The sequence below is a fragment of the Parasteatoda tepidariorum genome, chromosome 6 (assembly GCF_043381705.1).
Source record: "Parasteatoda tepidariorum isolate YZ-2023 chromosome 6, CAS_Ptep_4.0, whole genome shotgun sequence".
Taxonomy (NCBI): domain Eukaryota; kingdom Metazoa; phylum Arthropoda; class Arachnida; order Araneae; family Theridiidae; genus Parasteatoda; species Parasteatoda tepidariorum.
Genome location: NC_092209.1, coordinates 48,751,568 through 48,766,578, shown reverse-complemented (window position 1 = coordinate 48,766,578; position 15,011 = coordinate 48,751,568).

The following is a 15,011-nucleotide window of genomic DNA, read 5'->3' as shown; positions in this document are numbered from 1 at the left end:
CGATTTTCTAAGCTGATTTGAATCCACAAAAACGTTTTGGCGTAAGTCAGACATTTTTGATTTGTATCATTCAATTACACCGGTGGGCCGAGATAGCCTGGTTTGCAGGACTCTTGTTTGTTAGAACGGGAGTTGGCATCCAGTCTTCCGAAGACTTCCCGTGTAGTAAGTGGTGACTGATGCACGTTAAATCTGTTGGGTCATAAAGTCCTCCATATTCCCATAGAAAAATATACCTCTGGAGGTTTTGAATTTGAGATTGATCGTTCTCTGGTTCAGGTCAAAATTATGATCTGTGGATGTATGAATGGGTCCGCTCTATAAACGGGTGTGACGTACGGGTGTTGCAGAAGTTTCCTTGGCCATAGATGGCGCCACTAGAAAACAAGAACTATCGCTTCCCCTCTGCTTTAATAGCCGATGACAACAACAACATACACTGGCAAAATCGACAATGGACATGCACTAATGGTTATGTAAGCAAGAAATGATTATACTTCAAGTATACAATAGGCATACAATTATAAACAGAACATATATAACAGAACATATACAATTATAAACAGAACAGGCATAAAAAGAACATATTAGTTTTTGGTTTAATTGTCGGAATTTTTCGTACTAAGATGCGTTCTTAATCATTCAAAGGATTAACCTTAATTATGTGGGCATACAATACTTCAAGTCACGAAATCTGACAAAAAAATATACTTTCTCTGATTAAGCATGCTTTTCATATGATGCAATTGAAATTTTGTCCCTCAAAGTATAAGGGAACTATCTAGAAAATACAGCAAAAATAGTTTAGCCAAGAATGTGATCAAAAGTTTGGTCTCATTTAAGTTTTCTATACTGAATAGTATCAAAAGAGCCATACTTTTGAATTTTCATTTCTCAAGAACTATTTGACAGATTCCGTTCAAATTACGGACATTGTCATTTAAAATTGTATAGTTAAAAGATAAAAAAATTTCTCTACCTTCTAATTCAAAATTTTTGATCATTATCAAAATAAACAATTATTAAAAAAAATATTTTTATTATCTTTGAATAAACAAATTTTATAAGTGTGAGAAAAATTTCTTAATTATTCAAAATAGTTCAAGAACCTACCGTCCTTTTGCCGTAACTATTGGGTCTATATTTACCAGATTAAGGCTTTCCCCATAAACAGTTCCATCAGAGGAAAAAAATGTCAATTTAGAAAAAAAAAACGCCTTTTTGTGTCTAATATCATCTGCGCAAATGTAAAGTTCATCCTTTGAATAATTAAGATAGCATCTTAATACGTGAAAAATCAATCATTTGATCAAAAAATAATCAAGGCGTTTTCTTTATTTTTACTGCGCACGAAATTCCAGTTTATGGTTTGTGACAAATGAAGCATTGTTTTTCGAGTGTCAATGAGTACACGTGAAAAGAAATCAATAGGATTTTTAAAATGTAAGTTTTTTTGAATTAGTCATTTCTGCTCAGATGTGCAATAGATTTCTGAACTTCACAACCCTAATATCCTCACTGATTCTTTTGGAATGTGAACGACTAGTTGACGGTTGAATTTCCAAAAAGTAATTCTAATGCTTAATAATTAAATTTGATTGTTGAACGCAGAGATTACTTAGATTTCGTGCTTGTTTTAATGGAAATTTGTGCTTTAGGAAATGTGTAACATGATTTAGTTGAGTCTTAAAGCTTTTTAGTTAGGAAATAAATATAATAAGAAAAAATAATCTTCTAAAATTAATCAAATAAAACCCAACCCAATGCCTAACTTAAACAGAGTGCGCAGCGTTTTTAAAAAGTGCTTAAAGGTGCTTATTTTCGATTTTCGTTTTTTAAAAGCCCTTAAAGGTGCTTTTTTTCATTGGGGTGTTTTTAAAAAGTACTTAATTTGTCCTTTTTCAAAATGAGATTCTTCCTTTACCATGCTGATTTTCGAAAGAATTATGCAAAATGACACGAGTTCACATTGTTCTATTCAACGTTTTCTCAATTAATTCAGCCCCACTCTATTTCGGCGTATTGTCAGTCTGTAGCGTATGAAAACGCCATTCGTTTTATATGATTCAAAATTTCATGATTTTTGACAAATGTCAAAAACAATGCCATAAGGTTTTTTTTTTTGACATGACTGTTAAAACAAGTTAAACCGTTAATTGTCAAAAACTTTCCAACCCTGCCTAATTATGATATTTTTTTAAAGTGCTTAAAAATATTTTTTGAGTGCTTGAAAAGTGTTTAAAAGGTGCTTATTTTTTGTTCAATAATTTTGTCACGCACCCTGTTAAAAAAATGATATACAGTTTTTTAAAGGCCATTCTAAATTATTTTTTAAACTTTCCTAATTATAAACTAAAAATTATATAAATTGAAAAAAAAATTTGTAACATTAATGCTGGAATGTAATATTTTCCCACTTTTTTTTTTTTTTTTTTTTTTTTTTTTTTTNTTTTTTTTTTTTTTTTTTTTTTTAGCTTAGACCAAGTGAGTTCCAACTGGATAATTTAATTTTTAACTCTCATCGCTGTTTAGAACTACAGATTTCATATGCCGTTTTCTTAAATTCAAAAGAGGAATTAAATATTTATTTCCTGTTTTTTTTAGGAAATATATGAATGAAAGAGTAGTATTAACATTTAAAATGTACTGGCACAAAGTTATTTTTTAAATTCTATGCAGTTTTTACTCCATACCATAAAAGCAAAATTACAACATTTTATAATTTCTCACAATAATAGCTTTAATAGAAAAATTTTTTATTTCATCAAGGTAAAATAAAATTATAGTTTGATTTTCTTTCTTTTTGTTTCTCATTCTCACTGTTAAAAGTTGAAAGTTTCTTCTACCAAAAAAGAAAGAAAGAGCTCTTCCAATAAAAGCTCTGAAATAAAAGTCATTGTCAGGATATTCTTCCTTTCCTGTCTTTTCCCAATGCTGGCGCCACCTTTCGGTGAATAAACGTTTCCCCAAAGAATTGTACTCTCGCTATAAATCTGCTTAACACTATATACTAAAAGCATCCGCTGTGTCTTCTCTACTTGGTAATAGCTGTCTCTCTCTGGTCATTGCAACTAAAAAAGATTGCCGCCATTACATCGATGTCCTAAAAGAACTTAGTGGACCACGTACCAAACGATCAGTTTCTGAAACAGGCTGTTTCGGTAATGATGCTATAACGAGGTTTGTCCTCCATAACGAGAGAAAGGTTTTCGGTGCTGTGGGTCGAAGTTGTTTCCATTTATTTGTTTCTTTTTGTCCGCAAATAACTAGTTTCTGGGTAACCGGGAATCGTTCCGATAAGCTTATGTTCGTTTTTCGGATCTATTCGGTCGGTGCAACTGAATGTCTGGTAATCAGCTTCTTGGTGTCGTTTTCACTCTTTGTTTATGAATGAATTTAGCTTGTTGGGTGTTTTTGTGTTGAATTGATTAAAGAATTAAACCTTATATCGCAGATATCTTTGTCAAGATATTAAATAAAAGAACAAATTTGGTTGGTGAACTTTTTTTTCTAGTTCTCTTGCAAATCTGGTACTGGGTTTAAGGACAATATTTTGAATTGAACTTGTGTTACTTAATCTACAATATACATTTTCTTTTAAAACTTTTTAGATTCAACAAAAAGAATGAGTAAGTTTCAAAAAATGAACTTAAATGATTGAAGTTATTTCGTTTCAACATTTACAATTCGAAATCTTATTTGTTTAAAATATCATTTAAGTCACTTATGTATGAATTTAGCTTGTTTTGTTTTCTCTAATGAATCAGTTAATGAATTAAATTTTATGTCGAAGGCATTTATATGAAGACATAAATAGGCATAAATTGCGCTAGTGGATTTTTCTGGTACGCCTATAAATTGCTAATGAGTTTAAAAGAAACTTTTTAAACTGTACCTGCTTTACAAAATCTACAATATAAATATGAGATTAAAACATTTCGAGTTCAACAAAGAGAAAAAATTAATTAAAAAATATTTAAAAAAAACTGAAATTTTTTAGCATCAAAATTAGAACTTACATGCGTATTTGTTTAAAAAGTCAATTAAATCACTTGAGGTTTATGAATAAATAAATGTAGCTTGCATTTTTCTCTTCTTAATGAATTAAACTTTGTATCGTAGTCAAGACATTAAATAAAAGGTATAACTTAGCTGATTGATTGATTATGTTTTTGAATTTAGTTCATAATTGCCTAGTGGCAAAATAAAATAAAATTATAATAAAATCGTAAATAATGATAACGAATCGGAATGAATCAAGGATTTAATTCTTAATATCGATTCATTGATTATCGAAGTACGGGTTTTAAGCTAGTTTAAATGAACCATACAATTTATTTTTGAAAGAAATTTAAAAATGCTTTTATGAAAATTTTGAATTGAAGAACTGAGTAAAGTATCAAAGAAAAATTTTATTTTAGCATTTAAATAAAATCAGATATACTAGAATAAAAGTAGTTTATAGTAATAGAGGTGTTGTACGTTTGTATAGCTAGTCTATATAATGGTTTAATTCTATAATTTCAATAATATTCTAACTATATTGAATTTACTAATAAAAATCGCTTTGATTAATTTTTTTATGAACATCAATATATTTTTATCATTATTTATCTGACACTAATTGATTTCGTTCAAAAATTTATTTTCATAAAATTAACAAAAATATACGAGAAAAAGAATTTGTGCCTTGAACCTGACTTTTTCCCATTACATTGTATTTTTTGAAAATTATAATTCTTTTTTACAATGTTGACACATTATATATATTTTTTAATGGTAAACCTGTGACGTATTTGAATGTAGAAAATGTGGATGACGCTGATTCACTAAGTAATTCTATAGATATCTAAATGACAAATTAAATTAAGTAAAATGACTCTACCATTCATATTTGTTTTTAGTGTATGAAATACAGCAAGAAATACATCAAAGTTAATGCTAAAAAGGATTGTAATGGTTTGATGTGCAACTACACAATACTGGATAACATCAGTTTCCGAAGAGTAACTCATGTTTTCGATGAGTTATGATTTTATGTATAAAAACTTCCGTTGTAATTTTTTTTTTACAGCTTGAAGATGAATGAAACTGAAGTTACAATTTTGGAACCTTATAAGTCTCTAGTATTTGAAAATGTTATTTTTCACCGGTTGCAATACTAAAAATCTCAATACTTTAATGCAGTTTGGATCAATATCTGCATTAAGTCATACTGAAAATCAATTTTTCATTTTGGCTCAACTTCAATCATTTTTAAAAATGAAAATTTTTCTTTTTCCTATGAAAGCGAGCTTTTTGGTGATCTCTTTTTTTCCCCTCTTCTCTTCAACGCATTGCATTCAAAATCCCCAGCGAGAGTTTTGATGACTTCAATATAATGCTTTCCTTTGCAGCCAATAGCGTAAAAGGGATTTCGACCAACAAAACGCGCCAGTGTTCTCTAAAATCTGGTCTCGCCGACAACCAGGGTTGATTTACGATCTGCCAAAATCCCTAAATTTTAAATTGAAATTCCCTAGAGGATCAAAAAGCCTTTTTAGGAGGCCACACAAAGGGAAAAATCTTTCTTTCTTTTCTTTATTTTTGGAATAACGGGATAAAGAATACCCTGAGTTCCGTAAATGCATCAGGAAGTCTGGAATTCCTCTTCTCATACAATATTTAGAACTTTTTTGTTCTTTTTTTCTATAAAACATCACGAATACAAAAGACGGATCTCTGAAAATGAATATTTCGTCAAAGGATTTTTGCTGTGGTAAAATTTGAAAGGTCAGATAGTGCTCTTGAAGATTTATAAAGGCTTATAAAGCTATTCGAACCTTTTTTCATGATAATTAAACCATCTTATTCACTTTCATACCATGGAATTAATGAAAAAGTCATTAATTACTTAAATTATGCATTACTTAAATTTTCTATAATACTATAAATTTTCTAGTAATTTCTAGCAATTCATAATAGAAATGATTGATTTTTAAATAGAAAGCATTAAAAAGTGTTCTGCATTGCTCTGTAATATTATTCTTATTTGCTGCAACTTTAATAGGAACTTAATAAATTTGAACTATGTTTCAAATCATGATGTTTGTAATAAAAGTGCAATAAAAATTAAACTTGCAATAAAAATTTATCTTAACAATTCAAAGTATCAATTATAACGTAAATTATATTAAAAACCCATACTATATTTTTGAGAACCCATACTATTCTTTTAAAACTCTGATAGAAATGCTGGGCGTTTTTATCTAGTTATTAATGATATATCCTAACCAAATTAGTTGTTAATTTTGAAACAAAAATTATTTTTAGTAGAAAATTTTGAAAACTAACTAAAAATAGTACATACTGCTCTTTTATAGTTATAGAGTTAATAATTTATGCATTTTTTTTTACATAGTTTAGAGAGTTCTTTGGCTTTCACAAAAACGAAACGTGGCTCGATAAAGTTAGCATGAATTTGATGAGCAAGGAGAAACAAAATTAGAGAGAAATTTTGCCAATTGTGGTAATCAGCTTCAGCTTCTTACGTTTTCGGATGATTTTGAAGCAGTTTGTGATAATCCTATAATTTTGCATAAGGATACACATTCCAATCGGCAGTTTCTTTTAATTGCAATAAAGACACTTGCTTTATAACTATTTTTAACATTTCAAATATGTAATTCATGCGTATCTCAAATGTAATCCAAGTTATTGTTCTCCGAGTTTATTAAGTATATGTATTAACTGATCAAGACCGCTTTTTTTCCCTGCTCAACGCCATTGCAAAAACTGTTATATACCTATCGTTTAACTTATATCGTTCAGAATTTACAAAACATATAATTTAGAAGTTGATAAGGTACTTATCTGTGTTAAACGAAGCTAGGCAAAAGTTATCATGCATCGTCATTAGCAATTCCAAGTCCTTGCATTTCCAATTCCTTTGAATGCAATGCTAGCCAATGCAATTCATTCCAATTCTACAATTTCCATTATCCATTCCTTCGTCCTTATCCCAAGCCGAATCCGCCAATTATTTATTTGACCCTAGGGGAATTTTATTAAAAGGAAATATGTAGAAAAAATGAAAATAAAACGTATATGAAAAATATGATTTTGAACATTAAAAGTTTTGGTACTTACGTATTATCCTTTCATCTATTTTTTGGTCCCGCAGTGGACTGATCGTTAAGACACGGTTCCCAGCAGACCACCGAAGTCAAGCATCACTGGTTGCGGACAGTGCGCGGGTGGGTGACCACTTGGATCAGTCTGCGTAGGGACCGAGGGTGTACAGTATGGGTCCTCGTTAAACTGTTCTACCGTAAAGTGCTCGACTTCGCGTGCAGGTCGTCGGGCTACCGAAGCAGGGGTGCCCTCCCCTCTGCAGAGGATCAAAATTGTGATAGCATGTCTTCAGATCATCCACAGGGATGTTTCCCGGACCGTCGCCAATAGCCCATTGTGCAGCTCTAGTGCGACGTAAATGAACTACAACAACAACAACATCATCTATTTTCGTCAAGCTGAAAATAAATTTGAAATTTGTTTAAATTTAAATAATATCTCATTTTTCGCGATAGGTTATAATTGTATTTTTTTAATATTTTATACTCAATTACTATATTAAAATAAACATGAAGGATACCAAAATAACTGGCGCGATGTTGACAAAAATGGATAATATGTAAGTACTTAAGTTTTTTCCATCACAGACATGAGATTGCAAATCTCTTTTACAAAATAAGTTTTTCTTGGAGTATTCATACTTGCTCTTCGTATTGATACTTTAAAAACTTGGGGACCAGTTTACAATTTTCGACCCGAAAGTTTCGTGTGGCACCCAGCTAGTGGTTAAGTAGCGTAAATTGTACGACCTCAAGAAATTCCGTGGTAATTATTACTATGGTGATGATTATTTATTTATAATCAACAATTTGCACCACTCTTTCAAGAAATCAGGCATTCAAAAAAATGGAAGTAAGTTCTAAAATATACAAGACTTTTTACCACGTTTTAAAGTCATAGATAACACTGACAGCATATATTTCGAATGTTTTGCTAGTCTGTAGTATATTGATAACACTTTAATGGAGCTAAAGCTTATCAGATCACTTTGCTTGACTTATAAATTATTTAATAGAAATTACAATTCTTTAAAAAGAAAGTAAAAAAACAATTTTTAACCACGCGAAGAAGTTACAATACTTTGTTTTAACAAAACCTTATGTTTATACCACATACGTTATTGTCAGTAAACTGAATATGCCATTTTTCATATTTTAAAGCAAACAAATCTGCATTTCCCTTTTAAAGGCCTAAAAACTCTTTCGCCTTATTGCTAACCTCTTAAGAGAACAAATCTCCTATAGCATGGCATAAAAAAATCCCACCTCGTCTAGCGTTCATTCTAAAAGCTAAAATATCATCCCGGCATATCAACTCAAACTTCATAGTTTCATACCAAATCCGCCTTAACGCTCTAAAAAGTAAGGTTTTTATGTAGTAAATCTGCAATGTAGAAGGGGAAGAAAAAATATCCAGAAAAGAACGGAAGAAAATCAATGCAAATACTCTTACACATTTCCAAAGTTGCGATAAATTTAAAACACGCTTTTCTCTTTCCGCCATTTTTTTTTCCTCAAGCATTTCCCGTTCCCTTTCTTTAACCCATTACAGCATAGATCAGATCGTAAAAACGTCGGACTTAAGGACTAAAAGGACAAAAGCTTTAGGAATTTTTTTCCTTTTAGACGGCCCTTGGATGTATAATGGACGTTTTATGGACACAGGCAAAACGTCAAGAGTGGTTTAAGAAGTTTAAGGGGAAGGCCAACATCTCTTTTTTACATCCCTATGATCTCTGTTGTGTATGCACGCGCTTACTCATGCATGTTGCATAAAGTCGGAAAGGGAGGGAGTATAAAGATTTAAATGTTGATCCACTTTTGAATCGAAGACAAGAAAGTTGAGAGGGATTAGTTTACGAATGGATTACATTTTAGCTATCTGAAGATATAAAATGATTGATTGGAATTCACGATATGGTATTAGAAATGCACGGTAAAAGATTGAACTTTATGTGTATCGGTTTTATGGAAAGAACATCAGATTTTAAATTTGATTTTTTTTTTATTTTAGTTTTTCATTCTTAAATAAATATGTGCTGATTGAAAAAATAATGAATCAAAGGCAAATATGTTGAGAGGGATTAGTTTACGAATCGATGATATTTTATCTATATACGGATATAAAATGATTGGTTAAACTTCTCAATATGGCATTTGAATTACGTGGTAAAAGATTCTGTTTTACACAAAGCATTTTAAATTGTGATTTTAAAGAAATGGGAATGTGCTAATTGGTTGTGAAAAAAATTATTTGAAACTGGTCTTAAGTGTGTGCTGACACTTTTGTATCAAAAGCAAATATGTTGATAGCGATTAGTTTACGAATCGATGATATTTTATCTATCTACGGATATAAAATGATTGGTAAAACTTCTCAATATGACATTTGAATTACGTGGTAGAAGCTTCGGTTCCACGCAAAGCGTTTTAAATTGTGATTTTAAAGAATTGGGAATGTGCTAATTGGTTGCGAAAAAAAAAAGATTTAAAACTGGTCTTAAGTGTGTGCTGACACTCTTGTATCAAAGGCAAATATGTTGATAGCGATTAGTTTACGAATCGATGATATTTTATCTACCTACAGATATAAAATGATTGGTAAAACTTCTCAATATGACATTTGAATTACGTGGTAACAGCTTCGGTTCCACGCAAAGCCTTTTAAATTTTGATTTTAAAGAATTGGGAATGTGCTAATTGGTTGTGAAAAAAAAATGATTTCAAACTGGTCTTAAGTGTGTGCTGACACTTTTGTATCAAAGGCAAATATGTTGATAGGGATTAGTTTACGAATCGATGATATTTTATGCGGATATAAACTGATTGGTTAAACTTCTCAATATGGCTTATAATTTACGTGGTGAAAGATTGTGTTTTACGCAAAACATTTTAAACTCCTATTTCAAAGAATTGGAAATGTGCTAATTGAAAAATAAACGACTTGACACAAACTTTTAAAAATGTGTTGTTAAAAAGTGACATTATTGAATCAAAAGAAAATAAGTTGCGAGGAATTAATCTACGAATCCATTATATTTTATCCATCTACGGATATAAAATGATTACATCAGGATCACAATATGGTATTGGAAATACGTTTAAAATTAAGTTTTTGATAAGTATAGAAACGTATCACTATTAAATTTTTCATTTTGATTTTAAAAATTGGAAACATGCTAACTGAACAACAAAAAAAAGGATGCGAAACAAATTTCAAGAAAGAGTGGACACGTTTGAATAAAGAGCAACTAAGTTCAGATATAATTTATCGAAATCAAAGGTAAATCAAATAAGTTGAGAAGGTTTTAGGGATTGATTAAATTTTATCTGACAACAGATGTAAAATTATTGGCTGTTCACGATATGATATTAGAAACATGAAGTAAGAGATTGTAGTTTATGCATAGTATATTCTTCTTCTTCTTCTTTGTCAGCATAACAGCCTCTTGCTGGCCTTGGCTGTCTCAACAGCTGACACACGCCAGCTCCTCCTATCTACGGCAACTCCCTTCCAATTACATTACAATTCAAATATTGATTTTAAAGAATATGGAATGTACTAATTAAAGAAAATAATGATTTGAAAAAACTTTACGAAAGTGTTAATATTTTGAGTCAAAGACTAGAAAGTGGTGATGTTTGACTTATATGAGTGGATTGTATTTTAGCCGTTTACTGATGTAAAGTGATTGGTTGGAATTAACAACATGATGTTCGAAGTGTGTTAGGTAAAGTATTGAGCTTTATGCATTTTTGGATTTTGCAAAGTACATCACTTTTTAAATCATAATTTTGAAATATAAGAAATGCGCTTTAATGAAAAAAATATTTGAAACGAACTTAAGAAAGTGCTGGTACTTTCGAATTGTAAACAAGGCAATTGAGAAGATTTAGTTTACTAATAAATTGTATTTAATCAGTCTACAGCTATAAAATTACTTATATTAAAACATATATAATAACAGCTATCTTATTCTAAAAAGATTGTGTTATTGAAGGCAATGTTTTTGAATAGTAGACAATAAAATTACGAAAGTAGACACTAATGAATAAATAACAATAAAAAACTGAAATCAGTTTAAAAATAGTTAGCACTGGACATAAAATGGTTAATTGGTGTTTAGAATATAAAAATTTCTTCACACCGAGAAAATAAAGTATGGAACAAAGTATCAAAATATGGTAAAATTTATCATGTTTTTGGCTCTATTTGTACAACAAAAAGCTCAGCAAATTTTTACCGAAGCTCTTTGGAAATGACTTCTGCTAAATTAACAACAATATATAGTTTTATAACAAGAGATAAAATTTGGTTAATGTGGTAATATTTGGTAATTTTATGATGGTGCTTTAGAGCATTGTATAAAAATCGTTTATTCGGTTAAATTTACACTTCAGTTATGCAATTTTCACTCAATGAGTGATAAAAAAAACTATAATTTTAAAAATTAAAATTTCCAGTAAACCGTCACCATATAAATGGAAAAATTACAAAATGAAGGATTTGTAATCAATATATTTTGGGTTTATTAATCAGAATTATTTTTTCCCCTGCTTTACCAGTGTCAGGGTCACGTGATGTAATAACACGCATTTTCTGATGTTGCGAGCTAAAAGCTTGATATTATAGATATGACATTTTTTTTGTTTTGGTTTTTAAAAACGATGGATGAAAAAGAATAATAAAAATGGTGAATTAGTTTTTGTAGAATTTTGCGTTATTTCTTTTGTAAAAGGTTACGACTGACAACCAGAAATTCCATTATAATTCAGTGTGGTAATTTTACCAGAATTTTTTTCCCATGCGTATGCCAAACTATTTTCATTGCATTTAAATTGTACAATAGATATTGCAGACTTATTCAGAGTGTATCATTTACATATAGGATTTTAAAAGGAGGTAATGTGTCTATTTAAAAAATTTCTGATCTCCAATTTTGCCTAAAACTGGTATGAAAGTGGTATTTCATGTAATCTTAGAACCAGTAATATTTCATGTAAGGCAAATTTAAGAAGTTTATCTTGAAATTCTTAAATTCGTCTTACATCTAGTACAATTATTTTTCAATTCAACTATTGTAGAATTTAATTTATTATTATTTCAAAACTCGCTTCAAAGGAGTAACTATGAGCAATATAAACTCGTGGTTTTCGATAACTTTAGAAATACTAATTCCGTGACGTAACCTTCACATAGACCGTTATAAATATCTTAGAAAAATGTATAAATGGCAATTTATTTAATTGCTGTTTTACTATATTCAAGCAAAAAGTTAGATAACCGTAGATGAGATGGTATTCAAACTGTTAATTGTGAGGAAAACAGGTTATTAACTGTTTTCATCGAATACAGTTAAACAACCAGAATTTTATCACAACAACTAAGCATATCTAATGAAGGCAGTTAGTTCCTTGCAGCTGATTACATATTATAGTTGAGAGGGCTAATCTGTCGGTCTCGTGACCGACAGAGCTGGCGTTCGAGTGCCAACAATATTTCTTCCTACACATGAAGAGTTTCCAGTGTCCTGCACTCCCCAGTTTGTGTACTGCCCTCTCTAATGCCCATTATCTAAAAAAAACTCTAGTTCAATTATCAGTTAAATTCTTTTTTACGGTTTTGAAACCATGCTAGCTGTGAATGGTTAAAAAATCACATAGTTTTATATTAATGGTTTTATAATCATACTAGTTGTGAATGATTTATCAGTTAAATTATCCTTCACGGTTTTGAAACCATACTAGTTGTGAATGGTTAAAAAATCATATAGTTTTATTTTAATTATTTTATAATCATACTAGTTGTAAACGGTTTCAAAACCGTAAAGATAAAAAAAATGTTCTTAACCGTAAACTTTCCGGTTAAGTAGATGGACAGACTGCTGTCGGTTATTTTACCATCATTTTAGAATGATTATTCTAACTGTGTTCTATCTACGTTCATTATTGAGTTTATTTGATATAACGGGAAAAAAATAATTAAAGCTCCTGTTTGATTAAATAGAGCTGGAAAACATATATCATATAATCTTTTAAGTTTTTGAGAAGACAGAATTATGTTTAACTCAAAAATGCTAAATCAATACGAAGAATTATTTTTCAAAACGTCTCTCCTGATGAAATAAATACACGGGTAAAAATTCTGGTAAAATTATCGTATACAGTGTGTCGGGGGTGTGGTTGAAGGAAGGGACATGAGGTGCAGATCATCCGCTAACTGCTTGTGATAGATTTGATACATCACCTTCCTAAATCACGCCGATGGCTGGTACATCTTTTTTGAGAAAAGAAAAACACAGGTTTTCGTAGACAAAAGTTCATCCATCTTTTATTTTATTTTGGTTCTAAGAACATGTTCACTTCCAGTATGCAGCTCACCAATACACAAGAAACTGAATCCACCATGTGGATGCTGGATCCTCCCTGTGTGCTCCAGGGGGTAGATAGGAATTTAATTTAACATATTGAAATAATAATTGTTTTCTTGTAGAATTACATGATGCATCAAATAAATAATTAGAAGATAAGGTAGCAGAAACTTATAACGGTAAAAATCAAAGATTAAACTCTAGAGCACACGGGGGGGGGGGGAAACAAAAATTCTCCTGCTCCTAAAAAGCAACGACTTACTCGAGATCCACGAGGAATACTGGTCTATCTCCAAAAGATAGCGTCCTCTCTCTAGCGGTTGCAAGAATCTCTAAAGACGAGCTATGAGTCGAGCCCTAGAGATCCTGCAAAGGCAATGAAGAGGGCGCTCCTGTTGGAGACAGCCCAGTATGAAAAGTAAACATTGTGGTGATCCCATGATCACACCACACAGTGTAATTTTTTAAAGTGTAAACTTTTTGAACAAATTTTAGGATAGGGGCTGAAATAGCCCCTTGCACCACTGTTGGAATTTCGTGACGCTAGCGCAAATGGTTTAGAAGCGAGGACAGACACACGCAAAAAATTATGTATGTACTCATTTTATTATCATAGATTTCTTATTTATGTAAAAAAATAGAACCGCAAACAATTGAAGAAATTTACCTACTTTTACGTAGATCTTATACAGTTAAATTAATTAGAATTTTGTCATATCAATGGCCGCAATTCATTTTCAGAATTTACTAAATCAGTACACTTGTGAAGTACTTTTTATTTGTTTTAAAACTAAATCACGAAACCAATTTTTACGACCTCAAATTCCAGAAGAGTATTTTTCAGGCACTTAAGGGGTTTGACTTTTTTTTCTTTTCTTATTCTTTTATCAGTTTAAACATTTTTAGTCAGTTGTTGAGTTTAATTTCCCTGTAAAAAACTTTCCTTGTAGTAGCACTAACTATGCAGGAAAACCATTTTAAGGGTGTTTTTCGAAGACTTCGCGGTCATGTGAAATAAGGTTTTTTTGAGTATAATATGCTATTTTCATAACTGCTGTGAGTTTACGACAGTTAGTTATAATTATTAGGACAAGTTTTGCCTTTCTGAAGCTAGCGTTGTCAATGCTTATTTTGAAAATGGCGAAAAACGTCATTATGGAGATAACCACAGTTTTGTGGAAATAAAAAGCGTTTGTGGTCTAATTTTTAAATAATTAAAAATGTACTCCTGCAATATCAGGGCTAATTAAAATGTACAAAAACTGAAAATAAGGTAGTGATTAATAATGTTCTTCTAGATGGAAAAATGTCACCGAATTGGCGATTTTTAAAAAGTTTAATGACTTTAAAAATGTTAAGTTCTTCGCTCGTTTTAAAGCCTAGATAATTTTTCACAGCAAGATTATGTATACAGTTTAAAGTAATCGTTTTGCTTCAAGTGTAAAGAACTCAAACTGTGACTTTTTTTTCATTTTCTTTGGCAACAGAGCTTCCAAAAACATGTTAAAGGATCTCGAAGAGTTTTTTT